The following is a 17,826-nucleotide window of genomic DNA, read 5'->3' on the forward strand; positions in this document are numbered from 1 at the left end:
GATAGACAACTTGAAGCTGAACACGAAGATAATTTCACATTTGCTGTATCATGTAGGAAGTTGGAGAAACATTAACTTTTATTGAATTCAGCATTTTTAATCGCATAATGATGCTGACGCAATGCGTTAGTTCGATTGACGTAAAAAAACATTTGCCGCTGATTTTTGTTTGTACTCAGCATTTGATGACTCTCATGTCAGTGTCCAACAATCGTCGGCCAGCATTAATGGATTCCATTTGCCGTGATGCCGCTTTTCCATGGTCGCAATGTCCTGTTGAAACCTTTTACCATGTTTGTCGCTGACTGCACCAAGATAAGCAGGGATAAAGTCCAAGTGTGAATGCAGAAAATGAATTTTCAATGACATGTTGTACCTCATGCTTTTGATGCTCTGTCATTGCCAAGAAAATTCTCAACATTTTTAAATGCCTTCCAAGCTATTTTTTCCGAAGACAACATTTGTATAGCACCCATACTGAGTGCATGCCCAGTTATGCTTGGACTGACCAAAACACCTTGCTTTGTGGGCAATATATTTGCTTTTTTGGGAAGTATAACAGGAAATTGCAGAAATAGATATGTGATAGGAAAATTTTAAGTTGATTTTTTTGTGATCAGCAGCCCAAAATCCATAAAATACACCTAAAAGTGTTCAGGAAGCAAATCCTTTGTTGTTCACTATAATCTTGTATAGCTCAAAGTTGCCTCATCCTCTGTCAGTCCAAAGAAGAAAGCCTTAGTTTGCTCATATTTTCCTCATAAGACATGTTCTCTAATCAAGGTAGTAGTCTGGTAAATCTCCTCTGCAACTTCTCCAAAGCATCTACATCCTTCCTGTAATGAGGTGACCATAATTGAACACAATACTGTATTTTCACGCATATAACATGCACACACACATGATGTGCAGAAAATCATAAACTGAGTAAAATATTTTCATACAATGCACACGCATATACCGCATAGGTGTAGTATTCTACATTCTGACTTACAAGAGGAATTCGCATTTACTCCGGACGTGAGACAAACTTTGGAGATGAATCAATTTAATAGATCAAAGACAGGCATCAGTTAAGCAGGATTTTTAATTCTGTCATGATTTTAAAAAGCCTTTCCTTAAAGCCTATCTTGTTAAAAATAGTGTAATTGAGAATTTTATGTTTGATTTGATGTAATGAGGATGATTAAAGTGATGCCATAGGGCAGAATCATCCTAATGTTGTCTCAAATCAGAGGCACTTGATATGTTAATCTCCTCCCTCAGGAGACAGGTCTGGACAATTAAAATCTGATAAAGTGCAGTGCCCTAGCCAGAATATCTGTTTCTTGGGATACCATGGCACTCAGGCCAAGAGGATATTCACAAGATCAAAATTTCTCCCACTCGCTATAAATTGTGCGTGTTCTTTCAATGCCACTTAAATTGCCAGTTTGACTTTCCCATGGCCGCTATAAATTATGCATGTTCTTTCAACATGTGAAAATATTCTTGTATAGCACGTACATGTATATAACGTGTGGTGGGGCCAGGTACCTGGCTTGTAAAAAAAAACCTCTGAAATGCATGCTTTATAGGCTTACAAATACGGTACTCTCAAGTGTGCTCTAACTAGAGTTTAACCCACTGTCTTTATGACTATGTCAATTTTGAATTCAATCTACCAAGGTATTCTTGTTGAATACTTCTCCCTTCAAATGTGATTTACAGCCAACTGATAAGGAGATAAGAACAGTAGGGAAGTTCAGCTTGAAGTCGAGGGCATGGAAATTTCGTGGACATCCTGACCCTGAGGTGACAACTGGTGGAGACTGCGAATGTGATGGGGTAGGAGGGAATAAAACTTAGGGGAAGAAACTTTTGTTTCGTTGTATTGTTTAAATGTCTGCAGTGGTAAGAGCAACAGCAGTAATGGTGTTGTCTGGATTTATTTCCTCAGCTACTGCCTGTGACGTTGACAAGTTAGTGATGCTTCTCTGACTTCTTCCTGTTTCTTGAAACCAAATGAAAGTTTCATGCAACGAAGGTAAGTGGAAGTATTCTGAAGATCTATAGCTCTTCACTTCAACTTTATAAAAAAAACTTCCCCTAAGGAAAGGGAAGTTCATAGTTCGAAATTACAAAAATGAATAACTACCAGCTTTTGCTCTATTCAGTCATCATCTTGTCTTGGTAATTCACTTGTTGTGTTCCCTAAGCTATGTCAGTAAATTCAGTCATGTAAGCAACATATCGGGGCCTGAGCAAAGTATTGTATTATGATGTTGTCAATTCAATAATTTTCTGTCATGAACATGTTTATTTTTATTTTATATTTTCCTTTCTCCACTCCTGTGTTTTTTCAAGTGTCTTTCCAGTTCAATGACCTTGCATAAATAATGTTAGTTCTAATTAAAATTAATATTTTGTTAACCAAGTATTGTCTTCTAATTGTTATAAATATCATGTGTAACTGTATGCATGCCCTCAGAGTATCCAGGGCTAGAGTTGGTGAAATAAAAATTTCTTTCAGAAATGCAAACTCGTACATTTCAAGAGATGATAAATAATCCATACCTTTTGAGAAAATAAGGCTTACCATACTCAAAAACATCAAAGGTTTTGATTCAGTGCGAGCAGATAGAAGATTTTGACTTGTGAGGAAAATCATAACTAGGGGCCATGATTATAAGATCATCTTCCACAAATTTAGAGGGGAATTCAGAAGCAAATTCTTTACCCAATGAGTGGTGAGAATATGGAACTTGTTTCCATGGAGAGTGGTTGAGGCATTTTAAGGGGAGATTGGGCAGACATTTAGAGTAGGGAATAGAGAGGTTCCAAAAGGTGATATACTTGAAGGTTGTTTAAATTATTCAAATGAGCAAAATGCATCTGAAACACTTGAGCAAAATAATCTGCTCTGTTAACTTAAGCCACCTAAAGAGTAGGTGGCTTGGTGTGACTGTGGTGGATTGACACAAATTTGGAGGATGAAAAAACACCGGCACAAAAACACAGACACCAACTTAATAATTTCAGACACTGCTGTTAGTGTGCACCACACAGAATAATAGACTATAAATACTCTTAAGTTAGTCAAGTTTATTGTCATCTTGATTGTATAAGATCAACAGACAGGCACACAACCAGACATAACACATAGACAATACATATGTAGGGGAAGTATTCTTATATAGAGATAAAAATAAATAAATATTGATGCATGACTCTCATATTTGGGAACTAATATTTATTCATTTTTATATATGTGTGTATGTATGTACCAGCAGGATACCTGGCATTGTCCGGGAAATAAAACATACCTCTGTGATGGAGCCAATTACAACAGCATTAATGGAAGAATACTCAATGTCAACTGAGTAATTGAATGCAGCATTTAGCAGATTGGCTGTAATAAATGATGCTGTCCTTCAGCCAGTGGCTTTTGTTCGCATTGCTTGGAGTCTTGCTTGTTCTTCCTCAGCAGACTCTTGTTTACTCATGGAATGCCTAGCAGCATCAGCACTGAGGCAGGCTTAGCGTTGTTCCTCAGTTTCCCGCTGCATATCCTTGCCAGTCTAGAACCCTAAGCACTAAGACTGGCGTATTGCTGCTGTTCTGTTTCCTGCTGCCTGCTTCTTGCATGTCTGGAAGCATCAACAGTGAGGTGAGACTGATGTTCCTCTGCTATCTCTTGCTTTCTCTGATTCTATGGGCTTGTGAAGAGCTTCTGCTAACGTTGCTTCTCTTTTATGGGCCCATATTGTCCTGGATTTGTCCACTTGTTTTTATTCTGAATATACATTGATGCACAACACTGTAACTAATTGAGGTGTCCCTGGTACAAGTTCAGTTTTTTTTTAAACTTCATATGACCTTAAAGGTTAAATTCAATGTGGTCATGACATTCAGCATCAAATGTTACCATGATTATAGTAAACAGTAATGCATGTCAGTGCTAGTAAATACTTGCATAATAAATGGTAATGCAAGTCAGTGCAAGCTGGTCAAAAAGCACTTTTGAATTTCATATGACCGTAAAGATTAAATTCAATGTGGTCACAACATTCAGCATCAAATGTTACTCCTACTGAATCTCCTTGGACATTTCTAGAGTGCTCCGTATTGATTAGCTTGGAAAACAGACAAACAAACAGACATGGCATGCATAAATATATATTAAGACAGATAGATGTATGTTATCTCGTGACTGAGAGTTTTCCCTGGGGTGCTCTGATTTCCTCCCAGCCTTTAAAATGAACCAGGGGTTGTAGGTCAATTGAGTGTAATTGGGCATCACTGGCTTGTGGGCCAAAAGGGGCTGTTACTGTGATGTATACCTAAATTTAAATTTAACATTTAAAAATTAAAGGAGACAGGGACAAAAGTGGGAAGGGAGGGGATTTGATGGAAACTGGAGAAGTTGTTGTTAATGCCATCTGGTAGGGGATGTTATTTCTCCAATTTGAGGGTGTCATGACAGATTATGTTGTATTTTATATTGTATATAGTTTTAAATGTCTTTTAATACTATAGTATTAATATAGTATTAATATTAAGTAGATATGTTTTAAAGGAGATAAAGTGTAGCAGGTTTTTTTCATTGTAGGTCATACAAACACTTCAAAACAGATCTCCTTTAGAGCTCTAAGTGCCTTGCAAAAGCTTTGGGGAGTGCCTAGAGAGACTTCACTAATAATTTGTTGTTTTTAAAAGCAACAGATGAAAGAACTCAGGATTAGGCTCGGAGATGCAGGCTGTCTGCGTGCGGTTTGCTGTTCTTAGGGGGGGTCATGTGGTTTTGCAAGCAGAGAGAGTAAAACGGGCTTTTCTGAGAGAGAGAGAGAATTCAGTTCTACAGTGCTAGAGTTCAGCAGTTGAGACTGGAACAGGACAAACTGGCAAGCTTGTGGAAAAACCCCATTTGAAGACTGGTTGGAAAGTCTGCAGACCCTGTGATTGTAGTAAAAACCCACCAAAATGCTGGAGGAACTCGACTGACATTTTGGGTCTGAAGCCTTCTTCCAGGAATAAGCAAAATACAAGAAATCTTAGAATAGAGACAGTGCTGGTGGGGGAGGAGTCCAGTTCAACAAAAGATTTTAATTGGATATGATAAGAGGAGAGGTGAGAATTGATTTTGTCTGTAGGTGTTTTTCTGGAGGGCCCCCACTTCGAGGCTGGCTCCATTTGCGGATAAAAAAATTAATTTATCTCTTTTTATGGAGCAGCCCTAAAAGGGTGCTCCAACTTTGCTTTTATGCAGAGCAGTTCTTCTGTGCATCCTCTGGAGCTGCTAGGCAGGGCAAATGTGGCTGTGGTGCTGCCCATCATGAATACACAGCGAGCAATGGCTGACTTTGTTACCCATAATTCCCCCACGCAGCTGGAACTGCACTGGGAAACGCAGAGCAGTTCCAGCTGCTTGTGGGATTATTGGTAAAGAAGTCGACCATTGATCATTTCCACAGTGCTTATATTTCACTCTCACTCATCTGTGAGTTCTTGGTTCTGGATATTGCAAATCATCAGTGAAAACAGTCATCATCAATGTGGCCGCCACTGCCACCTTCTGCTGCACCTTCAGGGCTCCAGCTTAATGACCCTGACCTGCTGTAACCAGGAGATTGAGAAGGACGAGGGAGGGAAGTGGTAAGTCTTGGGCCCTGAAGGGGCAGCAGCTACACCGATGATGACTATTCCGCGATACTCTGGGATAATATTTTCACTAAACTGTCCTGGGTTGGGCTGATGGCGTCATCACGATATCATCAGCCTGCCCCTAGCTAGCAGCTTGCAGTGGCTGGACATGAAAGCACTCCGCTCCACCTCTGCAAAGCCTACAGAAGGATCGGAGTTGGGGTCTTGGAGCCACTCACCCACCATGTACGAAGGTAAGGTTTTCGATGTAAGGGCGGACCTTCTGATTTTTTTTTTGCTTTATAGAAGGGCCTTCTCTGAAAAGAGACAAAGGGAAAAAGTGAGACATAGTTGGGTGAAGGCAACAGGAAGGAAGATGTGGGATGGGGAGGGTTTAACAAAAGTCAGAGTAGTCGATGTTAATGCCCTTCTGGAGGGTGCACAGACAAAATATGAGGTGTTGTTCCTCCAAGTTGCAGGTGGTCTCAGTCTGGTAGGACATGAGACCACGGACAGACATATCAGCAACAGAATGGAATAGAGAATTAAAGTGGGTGGCCACTGGGAGATCCACACTATTGTGGCAGACTGAAGTGCTCAACAAAGCGATCTCCTAGACTGCGCCTAGACACTCCAGTGTAGAGGAGATCACAATGGGAATATCAGATGCAGTGATCCGTGCAGATTCACTGGGAAGGACTGGTTAGGACCAGAATGGTGGTAAGGGAGGCGGTTTGGGCACAAGTGGAGCATTTTCTATGGTCACAGGTGTGGGTACTGAGACCATCTGCAAATTGGAGGAACAACACCTCATTTTCCGTCTGGGCACCAAATGGCATAAACGTTGACATCTAGTTTTCATTTAAACTTCCTTCCTCCAGCTCTGTCCCTCCTTTGTTTCCTTTTGTCTCCTTTCACACAAACAAAATGAATTCTCACCTCTTCCTTTATCATATCCAACCAATTAATACCTTTTGTTGGTTGACTCCTCCTCCAACTAGCACTCTCTCTATTCTGAGAATTCCTATTTTTTGCTAATTCCTTGAAAAAGGGCTCAGGCCTTAAATGTCAAAAATGTATCTTTATGGATGCTGCAAGACCGGCTGCTTTCCTCCTAAATTTCTGTGTTTGACCATAGACTGCTTTTGGATTTAATACTCAACATGTTCTGCTGCTTAAAAGCTGACCACTCTGTGGTAAGGAAATCAATAACGTGTTCATCTTAAAATGCACGCAGCTGTGCAAGATCTTTTGGTCTTGTGCAACGTATCGTAGAAGAGGTTTTTAAAGTTACTCCGGTGATGGTAGAAACTGTTAATCATAGTATTTCCTGAAGTGATATTGTTTTCCATTCTGTTATATAAGGTGTCCTTTTTAAGACTGCAAAGGAAATGCATTTAAATGTTTTATTCAGATCTTATCTACATGCTGAGCTTATGATCTGATTGGGCCTCTGCATTTGCCAACTTGTAACTCATTCTGTTGACAATGAGAGGAAGTCGTTTGTTGCCTTAATGAAGCTTGGAATTAGTGAAATAAGCTGTACAGTGAAAAGACATGATGAGTCATGTTAGATTGTACAGACATTTGCAAAGAATAACTTATTTTCCAGGGTTATGTTACATTTTTTCATGGAATTACCGTATATTTCAGTGTATAAGTTGACTGGCATATAGGTCAACCCTTTTTCAGACTTATTTTAATGTTTTTATGTTATATCTGGCTTATAAGTTGAACCCCATTTATTGGGCTGTCTGGGCATCCCAGGAACAATTCAAAAAATTTAAAAAAAAAACCATTCGCAAGTAACAAAGCTGTAAATTAAATAGGTAAAAAATAAACTTCTGCCTATCAGGCCGCAGTGGCAATGGCCCATGGAGCTGGAGCAGTGGCATCATGCTCCCAGTGAGAGCAAGAACTTGGCCTACCAGGCAGGAGTGGCGACGGTGACTTCAGGGCCCCAGGTAGGAGCAGTTATGGCAGTGCCCAGCGGTGAGAAGGTGTCGGGAAGCAGCGGCGCTGGAGGTGGAGTGGTGCCTCCAGCATTGATTTGTATGCCGAATGAATGTCGATCTGTTTTTTTTTTTGGTGAATTTAAGGTCCCAAAAGTATAAGTCAACAACCACCCCCCCCCCAAGAAATTTTTTTAGGTTTTCACGACTTGGCATATAAGTCAACCCTCCTATATGGGATATCATGAAATACATGGTAAGTATAAGGATTTAAAGAAATCTATTGACAGCATTGTGTTTGGTCCTAATTAAGAGTTTTGGCTTGAAACGTTGGTCATTATATATCTCTCACTGATGCTGCTCGACGTGCTGAGTTCCTTCAGCATTTTGTGTTGGGCTTCATTTTTCAGCATCTGCAGTCTTCTATGTCTCTACTGTGTGGAAAGTATTTGTTCAAAAGGTTCTTCAGCTAATATTTTCAAATCATAATGCAATTAAGTCTAATTTTGGAATTTTACATGATCTAACAAATTACTGTGGAATTTTGAAAAGTTGGCTGTCAGCAGCTTGGAAAGGTCTCTTACAAATTTTAGGTGGATGTGTTAACAACCTTCAAGATTATTGTAGCTGTTATTATTCATACATCAACAGAATCTACAACAGAAGCAGCAAGTAGCAGCCTTAAATCCTCAAAAATAATTGTATTGAGAGCATCTTGCAAAGAAAAATGTTGATGTAACTGGTCTTTATGCAATCTGGAGGGAAGTCTGCACTACAGAATAAAGACTCTCTGACCAACTCTTGGAGCCATAGTAATTACGTAGCTACTGAAGGGACGGATAGGATCTTACGGGGAGTTGGAGAGTTGACATTATGAGGTCCCTTTATCATGAATCTGAAGAGGGAAAATAATCTGTATAAAGTAGGTAATTGGTAGACTGAGCAAAGGTGAAGGATGACAGGCAGAAGGAGCAATGTTGGGGGGGAGGGTGGTTGGGGAGGAGAGAAGGGGAGGTTGAAGGTAGAGCTGCTGGAAGGTGATTTTTTTTTCCTAGTTGGCTTGTATACCCTGGATCCCAAGTGATCTGACTTTTGAGACAAGTCTACCATGTGGGACTTTTGCTAGACCTTGCTAAGGTCCACAGAGGCAATGTTGTCCTCATCAATCTTTGTCACCTCTTCCTACCTCTCAGAATCCCTTCTAGTAATGTTGGGTGCGTATTATAGATTTTTTAGGTCTAAAACATTGGTTGCCCTCACCTGTATTTACTGAGAAGGTCATGGAAGCTAAGGAATTGGGGCAAAAGAATGTCTAGGACCATACAAAAAGCTGATGCTATCAGTTTTCCAGCATGTTAAAGTCTTGTTCATCCAGACTTTAGATTAAGGCAGAGGAAAGAAGGGAAGAGTTTGGAGAGCTAGAGGAAGAAAAGTGTGGAGGAAGGAACAGGATGAGGGAAAGCATGAGAGGGTAAACTGTTCCTCCATTCTCTTGATTTACGACGTAGATTTTTAAAAATTGAGACATACAGCAAAGTAATAGGCCATTTCGGCCCACAAGTCCATGCCACCCAATTTACGCCCAATTAACCTACAACCCCAGTACATTACCGTTTGTGGTGGGAAGTACTATATACTTGAGTTTGATTGTATTGTTGAGGATAGTACCATTGATGTGGCCTTTGTAGTTATCAGGAAATCCTTTGTCAAAGTCTTAAATAAGAGGCTGGTCTAAAAGATATCCACGGCAAGTTGACACTTCAGATGCAAAATAGGCTTGGTGATAGAAGACAAAGGGTGATGGTGGAGTGTTGCTCTTCTGATTGGATGTCTGCAGCCAGTGGTGCAGCACAGGGATCAGGTTTGGCAACTTTACTGAATTGCATGTATAGTAATAATGTGAATATTAGAGGTATGATTAAGTTTGTAGTTGACATGAATATTGGTGATTAGATAGTGAGGGCAGTAGTCTTGGGTAATCATTGATATTGACCATTTGGGAAATTGGGTGGAGCAATGACAAATAGAAAACTTTGGTTTAACCACATTTACTGTATTTCGTGCAATTCTGATAATGATTTTATTGTCATATGTATTGTACTATGCCCATATACACAAAATTCTTGCTGCAGACAAACAGATACTTCATTTAAAAAAATTACAATAGTACATGTAAATTGAAATAAAAAGAGACAATAAATACAAAAGACATAAATATTCAGTTATTCAAGTGCAAGAAAAAATTTGGATTTTCAATAGTGTAGGCAATCATTTTTTGGAATCAAAGCAGCCCCTGATGTATAATAGGTTTAAGAGTCTAATAGCTATTGGAAAGAAACTGTTCTTGAACCTCGTGGATCTAATTTTGGGCTTCTCTGCCTTTTGCCTGAAGGCAGCGGCGAGAAGAGGTGACAGGATTCTTTTCTGATGTTAGCTGCCTTCTTGAGGCAGCATCTCACATAGATGCATTCAACAGATGGTAGGTCCTGGCTATGTTTGTTACCTTCTAGAGTCTTCTGCATTTCTGGACAATCTAATTCCCAAACCAAGCTGTGATACAACCTGTCGATGTACTTTCAACAGTGCACCTGTAGAAGTTTAATGGAATATTTGATAACTGACCAAAGCTCCTCAGCCTCCTTAGAAAGTAGAAGTTTTGATGTGCCTCCCTCATAGTTGCTTCGAGGTTCTGACTCCAGGAGAGATCATCTGAAATGTGGACTCTTGTGTGTCTTTTTTCACGTAGCGCGTGGCTATAATTGGTGATCCTGATGGTTGAGACGGCATCTAAACCCAACGATGAGCGAGCAGGCAGCAGTTCTCACAGTCACTCTTAAGCTGCCGACCTTCTGGACGAATCAACTAAGCATGTGGTTTGACCAGGCTGAGGCACAGTTTCAGATCAGGCAGGTCAGAGTCCACCCAGTACTACCATGTGGCTGGCACTCTGGACCAGGACATGGTGAGCTGAGTGGCCAACTTCATCCAAAGGCCCCTGTCAGAAGGCGCCTGCACTGCCTTCAAGGACTTACTAATTGAGACCTTCGGGCTCTTACGGTGTGAGAGAGGGGTATGTCTGCTCCACTTGGATGGGCTAGGGGACAGGACCTCGTTGGCTCTGATGAATGAGATGCTGGCCCTCCTTGGAAAGCATGAGCCCTGCATCATGTTTGAGCAGGCACTCCTGGAGCAACTGCCTGAGGACATCCAACTGCTCCTAGCAAACGCTGACTTCAGCAACCCCCTGAAAGTTGAAGCACAAGCGGACGTTCTGTGGAAACAGAAAAGAGAGGGCTCAGCATCCATGGGGCTCGTCGCCAAACCCTGCAGACAGACCCGCTCAGTCCCACAGAAGGAACAGCAGCCCCACAGAGAAGGTGATCCCAACAACCAGTTGTGTTTCTACCACTAGAGATGGGGTTCTGGAGTCTGCCAATGCAGACCGCCATGCACGTTCCAGGGAAATGCCGTGGCCAGCCATCGCTAATGGCCACGACGTCTGGCCACAAGATAGCCTCTTGTACGTATGGGACCGCCAGTCTGGATGTCGATTCATCGTGGACACTGGGGGAGAGGTCAGTGTCCTGCCCTCAGGAGCAGGCAAGTGGGCCCCATGCTGAGGGCTGCCAACAACAGCACAATCAGAACCTATGGTACACGCAAGGTCAAACTGTAGTTGGGTGTCAGCCACTTATTGTGGGTGTTCACGCTGGCCTGAGTGGAACAGCCGCTCTTCGGGGCAGACTTCCTGCGCGCCCACAGCCTGCTCATGACCCTCAAGGGTTGGAGACTGATCCACGCAGAGATATTCTGGACCTTCCCCCTCAAGGATGCCAAGGTTCCAGCACCACACCTGGACTCTATGCAGCGATCCACAGATGAGTACGTCAAGGTCCTGGCTGAGTTCCCGGAAATGCTCACCCTACCAAGGAGTACAACATCAAGGCCCACCGCTCCATGCATGAGCAAGGCATTTTCCTCCAGAGAAACTCCAGCTGGTGTAGGAGGAATCAAGAAACTGGAGGAGCTCAGAATATTATGGCGGTCAGATGGTCCATGGGATTTTTTCCAGCGCATGGTGCTTAAAGCCACTAGGGGTTGGAGACCGTGCGGTGACGACAATTGTCTCAATGAGGCCACAATGCCAGATCGATGCCAGTGTCGCACATCTAGGACTTTGCTGCCAACTTGCATGAGGCAAAGATCTTCTCCAAAGTGAACCTTGTGTGGGGATATCATCAGGTCCCGGTCCACCCAGATGATATTCCCAATAACGCCATCATCACCCTGTTCGGCTTGTTCATATTCCTCTGCACGCTGTTCAGGTTGAAGAATGCCACACAAACATTCCAGCAGCTAATGGACGCAGTTGGCTTAGACCTGGCTGGCACCTTCATCTACTTGGATGACATCCTTATGGCGAGCAGGGACCAACAAGAACACTTGGTACACCTCTGCAACCTCTACAGCTGACTGAGTGAATTCAGACTGATGATCAATCCAGCCAAATGCCAGTTCGGGTTGGAGGTCATCAACTTCCTGGGCCATAGGATAACCAAGGAAAGAGCCACACTACTACCCAATAAGGTGGAGGCCATTTGGAAGTTTCCTAGGCCCAACACGACCAGGGGACTACAGGAGTTTGTGGGGATGATCAACTTCTACCACAGGTTCATCCCCTCAGCCACCTGCATCATGCGGCCCTTGATCACCCGGATGGCGCAGCAGGGGTTTCCTCTGTAAATTACAGGAAAGAGTTGGAAACCTGGTCCTGACTCCACCTGCCAGGCACAGATATGTGAGGACCAACATACCCAAAGATCTGCAGGATTGTGAGTATGTTTTCATTCGCAGGATTCCATACCATCCACCGCTGCAGAAGCCGTGCCCAATCGAGACGCCAGCACCATGCAAAAGGGACAGGCCACTGAAACCTGCAGAGATGCTGCCTTTGGGCACCAAGGATGGTTCTGGGGGGGGGCATCATGTAGCAGCCCACCGCGGCGGCAAGCGCAAACAAAAACTAGCAGACCACGCAGCAGCGCTGGCCCCAGCAAGCGAACTGGCGGACAAACGGCTAAGGCTATGGAAAGGCCATCTACTCCAAAATGGCGCTGGCCCTGCTGCACAATCAACACACAGGGACAGTGCCCGGGGAAGAAGGGATTGTTATGTAGGAATGTACCCGCGCAGGGGAAACCCACTTTTGTTATGTGGGCTGTTGCGTCAGTAAAGGGGGGAAACAGCAGGAACAAAGACTGTATAAAAGTTGGGTTTGAGCCCCTAATAAAGCAGAGCTGTACCTGACTACACACATGCATGTGTTTCTTTTTTTTTCAATTTTTTATTTTTCACACCATAAATCACATTAACCATGATACACACTTTTTCCTTTTCACACATATACAGTGCCATTTTCTCCCCCCCCCCCTCCTCCCATCCCACCCTCCCTACCTCCCCCCTCCCGTCCATTTAAAGTACAAAATCTAGGATACATTAAACCAGTCAAACAATGTTGTCATTCAATAAAAATACACAAGAAATTCCACTGAGTCCATTCTTTTCATTTCCTTTTCCTTCCGTTAACTTACGTAGTGATTGTCCCCGGTAGGTTTTCGCTATTGTGTTTCATGTAAGGCTCCCATATTTGTTCGAATATTTCAATATTATTTCTTAAACTATATGTTATTTTTTCTAATGGAATACATTTATTCATTTCTATATACCATTGTTGTATTTTCAAATTATCTTCCAATTTCCAGGTTGACATAATACATTTTTTTGCTACGGCTAGAGCTATCTTAACAAATCTTTTTTGTGCATCCTCCAAATCAATTCCAAATTCTTTGTTTTTTATGTTACTTAGGAGGAAGATCTCTGGATTCTTTGGTATATTGTTTTCTGTTATTTTATTTAATATCTGATTTAGATCTTCCCAAAATTTTTCTACTTTCTCACATGTCCAGATTGCATGAATTGTTGTTCCCATTTCTTTTTTACATCGAAAACATCTATCAGATACTGTTGGGTCCCATTTATTTAACTTTTGAGGTGTAATGTATAGCCTGTGTATCCAGTTATATTGTATCATACGTAACCTCGTATTTATTGTATTTCTCATCGTTCCAGAACATAAATTCTCCCATGTTTCCTTTTTTATCTTTATATTTAAATCTTGTTCCCATTTTTGTTTAGTTTTACCATTTGTTTCCTCATTCTCCTTTTCTTGCAGTTTAATATACATATTTGTTATAAATCTTTTGATTATCATTGTATCTGTTATCACACATTCAAAGTTACTTCCCTCTGGCAAACTCAAACTGCTTCCTAATTTATCCTTCAAATAGGATCTCAATTGGTAATATGCCAGCGCTGTATCTTGAGTTATATTGTATTTATCTTTCATTTGTTCAAAGGATAATAATCTATTTCCTGAAAAACAATTTTCTATTCTTTTAATCCCTTTTTTTTCCCATTCTCTAAAGGAAAGGTTATCTATTGTAAAAGGGAGTAACTTGTTTTGCGTCAATATTAGTTTTGGTAATTGATAATTTGTTTTATTTCTTTCTACATGAGTCTTCTTCCAAATATTGAGTAGATGATGTAATACTGGAGAACTTCTATGTTGTACCAATTTTTCATCCCATTTATATAATATGTGTTCAGGTATCTTTTCCCCTATTTTATCTAATTCTAATCTGGTCCAATCTGGCTTTTCCCTTGTTTGATAAAAATCTGATAGGTATCTTAATTGTGCGGCTCTATAATAATTTTTAAAGTTTGGCAGTTGTAAGCCTCCTTGTTTATACCATTCTGTTAATTTATCTAGTGCTATCCTCGGTTTCCCCCCTTTCCATAAAAATTTCCTTATTATTTTCTTTAACTTCTTGAAGAATTTCTCTGTCAGTTGTATTGGCAATGCCTGAAATAGGTATAATATCCTTGGAAAAATGTTCATTTTAATACAGTTTATCCTTCCTATTAGTGTTAGTGGTAAATCTTTCCAATGCTCTAAATCGTCCTGTAATTTTTTCATTAGTGGATAATAATTGAGTTTATATAGTTGGCCGAGATTTTTATTTATTTGTACACCTAGGTATCTTATTGCTTGCATTTGCCATCTAAATGGTGATTCCTTCTTAAATTTTGAGAAATCCGCGTTATTCATAGGCATTGCTTCACTTTTATTTACGTTGATCTTGTAACCCGACACTTCTCCATATTCCTTCAATTTCTTATATAATTCTTTTATTGATAGTTCTGGTTCTGTTAAGTATACTATAACATCATCCGCAAATAAACTGATTTTATATTCCTTGTCTTTTATTTTTATCCCTTTTATATTATTTTCTGTTCTTATCAATTCTGCTAGTGGTTCTATAGCTAACGCGAACAATAACGGTGATAGTGGGCATCCCTGCCATGTTGACCTGCTTAAGTTAAATTGCTTTGATACATGTCCATTTACTGTCACTTTCGCTAATGGTCCCTTATATAATGCTTTAATCCAATTAATATACTTCTCCGGTAAACTGAATTTTTGCAATACTTTGAACAAATAATTCCATTCTACTCTGTCAAAGGCCTTCTCTGCGTCTAAAGCAACTGCTACTGTTGGCGCTTTATTCCCTTCTACTGCATGAATTAAGTTAATAAATTTACAAATATTGTCTGTTGTGCGTCTTTTTTTGATAAATCCAGTTTGGTCTAGATTTACCATTTTCGGTACATACTCTGCTAATCTGTTTGCTAATAGTTTAGCTATTATCTTATAATCTGTGTTAAGTAAAGATATTGGTCTATATGACGCTGGTGAGAGTGGATCTTTCCCTTGTTTTAGTATTACTGTAATTATTGCTGTTTTACATGAATCTGGTAAGCTTTGTGTTTCATCAATCTGGTTGATTACATCCAGGAGGGGCGGAATTAATAAGTCTTTAAATGTTTTATAGAATTCTATTGGGAATCCATCCTCTCCTGGTGTCTTATTATTTGGTAATTTTTTTATTATCTCTTGTATTTCTACTATTCCAAATGGCTCTGTTAATTTATTTTGTTCCTCTATTTGTAGTTTTGGTAGTTCAATTTTAGTTAGAAATTCATCTATTTTCCCTTCTTTCCCTTCATTTTCAGTTCAGTATACTTGTTCATAGAATTCTCTAAAGTTTTCCTTAATTTCTTTTGGATTATATGTAATTTGTTTGTCTTTTTTCCTTGATGCCAATACCATTTTCTTAGCTTGTTCTGTCTTAAGCTGCCATGCTAGGATTTTGTGCGTTTTTTCCCCTAGTTCATAATATTTCTGTTTTGTCTTCATTATATTCTTCTCCACCTTATATGTTTGTAGTGTTTAATATTTTATTTTTTTATCCGCCAATTCTCTTCTTTTAGTTGTATCTTCCTTCATTGCTAATTCTTTTTCTATATTTACTATTTCCCTTTCCAACTGCCCTGTTTCCTGATTATAGTCCTTTTTCATCTTGGTTACATAACTTATTATTTGCCCTCTAATGAATGCTTTCATTGCATCCCATAGTATAAACTTATCTTTCACTGATTTCGTATTTATTTGAAAATACATTTTAATTTGTCTTTCAATAAATTCTCTAAAATCCTGCCTTTTAAGTAACATGGGGTTTAATCTCCATCTATACATTCTTGGAGGGATGTCCTCTAACTTTACTGTCAATATTAAGGGTGAATGGTCCGATAGTATTCTAGCTTTATATTCTGTTTTTCTTACTCTATCTTGCATACGAGCTGATAACAAAAATAGGTCTATTCTTGAGTATGTTTTATGTCTAGCCGAGTAATATGAATATTCCTTTTCCTTTGGGTGTTGTTTCCTCCATATATCCAAAAGTTGCATTTCTTCCATCGATTTAATTATAAATTTGGTTACTTTGTTCTTTCTGTTAATATTTTTCCCAGTTTTGTCCATATTTGAATCCAAATTCAGGTTGAAATCCCCTCCTGTTAATATGTTCCCTTGCGTATCTGCTATCTTCAAAAAGATATCTTGCATAAACTTTTGATCTTCTTTGGTAGGTGAATATACATTGAGTAGATTCCAAAACTCCGAATATATCTGACATTTTATCATTACATATCTCCCTGCTGGATCTATTATTTCCTCTTCTATTTTAATTGGCACATTTTTACTAATTAATATAGCTACTCCTCTTGCTTTTGAATTATACGATGCTGCTGTTACGTGTCCTACCCAATCTCTCTTTAATTTCTTGTGCTCCAATTCAGTTAAATGTGTTTCTTGCACAAATGCTATATTAATTTTTTCTTTTTTCAGTAAATTTAGCAGTTTCTTCCTTTTAATTTGGTTATGTATTCCATTAATATTTAAAGTCATATAGTTCAACGTAGCCATTTTATACTTTGTTTATCTTCCCTTTCCGTTTCTCCATCATTACCTTTCCTTCTTATCCATTTCTGTTTTCTTGTTTTGAAACCTTTATAAGACAACATTCCTAAAACATCAAACATTTTCCTTATTCTCCTATTTAAAACTTCTTTAGCCCCAATCTCCCCTTCCCCTCCTGAGTTGTCCTTTATCCCTTGTCGGACAACCGCATCTCCCCTCTCCATTTGGATTTGCGAATTCACTCGCAAGCGTCAGCTGATTTTGCAGTGACCGTAACTCCTCCCCACCCAGCCCCCCCAGAAAAGATTTCACTTTTCATATGTAACAAAGGTCACTCTTTTAATTCCCTCCTTATTCCCTCTATTCCATTTCCTTCCCTTATTAATTCTTGTCTATACTCTCTATATTTTCCTCTAAATACGGATACATTCATGTATTCTTTCTTTGGCTTGGCTTCGCGGACGAAGATTTATGGAGGGGGTAAAAAGTCCACGTCAGCTGCAGGCTCGTTTGTGGCTGACAAGTCCGATGCGGGACAGGCAGACACGGTTGCAGCGGTTGCAGGGGAAAATTGGTTGGTTGGGGTTGGGTGTTGGGTTTTTCCTCCTTTGCCTTTTGTCAGTGAAGTGGGCTCTGCGGTCTATACATATACACACATATACCTCTTTACCCACATACATATAAATCGTGGTCATTTTTACTCTTATTACATGTCTTCATCTCTCTGCTTGTTTTGTAGTTGTTCTGCAAATTTCCTTGCTTCCTCTGGATCCGAGAATAGTTTTTTTCCATAAGATCGTTTTCGCTGTATTGAACTCCTTCCTCTTCTTCAGGAGTTCAAAACTTATGTGTCTTTTTAGTTCGCAGTCTTTT

General features: G+C 40.0%; 1 protein-coding gene across 16 annotated transcripts in view; it reads left to right on the forward strand.

Annotated features, from left to right (window-relative positions):
- LOC138761425 (membrane-associated phosphatidylinositol transfer protein 2) overlaps positions 1 to 17,826 on the forward strand; it is a 331,314-nt gene that overhangs the window by 42,823 nt on the left and 270,665 nt on the right. For 12 of the 16 annotated variants that reach the window (XM_069933525.1, XM_069933526.1, XM_069933529.1 and 9 more), the window contains 2 exons: positions 1,711 to 1,827; positions 1,940 to 2,026. The gene's annotated coding sequence lies outside the window, so the exon portion shown is untranslated. The remainder of the gene's footprint in view (positions 1 to 1,710; positions 1,828 to 1,939; positions 2,027 to 17,826) is intronic. The other 4 variants (XM_069933533.1, XM_069933532.1, XM_069933535.1 and 1 more) reach the window with 2 other exon arrangements.

The sequence above is a fragment of the Narcine bancroftii genome, chromosome 4 (assembly GCF_036971445.1).
Source record: "Narcine bancroftii isolate sNarBan1 chromosome 4, sNarBan1.hap1, whole genome shotgun sequence".
In the NCBI taxonomy this organism is placed as follows: Eukaryota; Metazoa; Chordata; class Chondrichthyes; order Torpediniformes; family Narcinidae; genus Narcine; species Narcine bancroftii.